Source organism: Lathyrus oleraceus, chromosome 3, assembly GCF_024323335.1.
Source record: "Lathyrus oleraceus cultivar Zhongwan6 chromosome 3, CAAS_Psat_ZW6_1.0, whole genome shotgun sequence".
NCBI classification, from domain to species: domain Eukaryota; kingdom Viridiplantae; phylum Streptophyta; class Magnoliopsida; order Fabales; family Fabaceae; genus Lathyrus; species Lathyrus oleraceus.
The window spans coordinates 370895724-370897370 of NC_066581.1; the positions used below are offsets into that span (position 1 = coordinate 370895724).

Here is a 1647-nt window from a genome sequence, read left to right on the forward strand (position 1 = left end):
AGACATAAAGAAGTTGAAACCAACAGAGCGAGAGTTTGAGGTTTTAACTGGACAGTGTAAGTTAGTCATTAAATCTACCTCAGGGCGAGAGCAAGTTTTAGAATTAATTAAATTCTGACCTTTTTCCAAAAAGTATTTTTAAAGATTGAATGTGAGGACGAGAGTTAAGCATTTAGATTTAATTGTATAACCTAAGTCAACAGAGCGAAAGTTTGAGATAAGGGTGTTTAAAACGGTCAGTATTTTCTTAAAAAGAGTTTCTGCAACTTTATTGTTTTCAAAATATGATTTTTGACTTAATTATAAGTGACAGCAACATTAACATAAGATCATGGTTTCTTCAACAGAGCGAGAGTTTGAGATAAAACCTTTAACCAATAAAGTTAGTCGAAACGATTTATTTTAAAACCGAGAGACCGACAAGGAATTGATTCCCTAGTTTTGACGAACCACATACCGATATCCGTTTTATTAATATTTAATCTAGATATTAGTTTAGCTCTTAGCTCCCTTTTCCCCAAACAATCAAACATTTTCACCTTAGATTTACGTAGTAACCTTAGATAACGGTACATCGATTCATAAGTCCCTGTGGGATCGATATCTTTTAAAACTACGCGATAGAACTGTGCACTTGCAGTTTGTATCCCATTCTCGACTCGCACAGTCGAGCGATCAAGTTTTTGGCGCCGTTGCCGGGGACTTTTATTCAATCGATATCGTAACTCTTCCGTTACGCTGTAGAGACTAAGGTTTCTTTTTCCTTCTATTCTTTCTTTCGTTGATTTGTATGCCACGCACTCGCTCTCAAGGCGAACCGCTCTATTTACGAATCAACGATATCGAACTATATCTCCGAGTCTTACGACGAATTCGGGAATATCGTGCTGAAAACAATCTCCCTCCTATAAACCTTCCTGATATCAAAAACATTTTTCCTTCTTTAACCGAGATGGCAGAACCAGCTCGTGCTCTTAGAGATTACGCCGCTCCATCGCAAGATGAACCGCATTCAAGTATTGCTCCGCCCGCAATCGAAGCAAACAACTTTGAACTTAAACCTTCACTGCTGCAGGCTGTGCAACAGAACCAATTCTCTGGAAATCTTACCGAAGATCCAAACCTTCATTTATCCGTATTTGTTCAATATGCTGATACTGTTAAAGCTAATGGTGTCACTTCAGAGGCAATTCGACTTCGTCTTTTTCCTTTCTCATTAAGAGATAGCGCTAGAAGATGGCTTCAATCTCTACCTTCCAACTCAGTCACCACATGGAACGAGTTGAAGAAAGTTTTCCTTGCCCGATATTTTCCGCCAAGCAAAACAGCTATGTTAAGAGCCCAGATAAACGGATTTAAACAGAAAGACAACGAGTCTCTTTTCGAAGCATGGGAAAGATACAAAGACATGATGAGACTTTGCCCACACCATGGTTTGGAAGACTGGTTAGTAATTCACACATTTTATAATGGTCTCTTATACAATACAAGGTTAACAATAGACGCCGCTGCAGGTGGTGCATTAATGAACAAACCTTATGCTGATGCTTACCAGCTTATCGAGAGCATGGCCCAAAACCACTATCAGTGGGGAACCGAACGAACAACAGTGGAAAAACCTCAACCGAAAACTGGCATGTACGAGAT

At 39.2% G+C, this 1647-nt stretch overlaps 1 pseudogene; it reads right to left on the reverse strand.

Annotated features, from left to right (window-relative positions):
- Nucleotides 1–1337: 1337 nt before the first annotated feature.
- LOC127133838 (uncharacterized) lies at nucleotides 1338–1437 on the reverse strand (annotated as a pseudogene).
- Nucleotides 1438–1647: the final 210 nt, after the last annotated feature.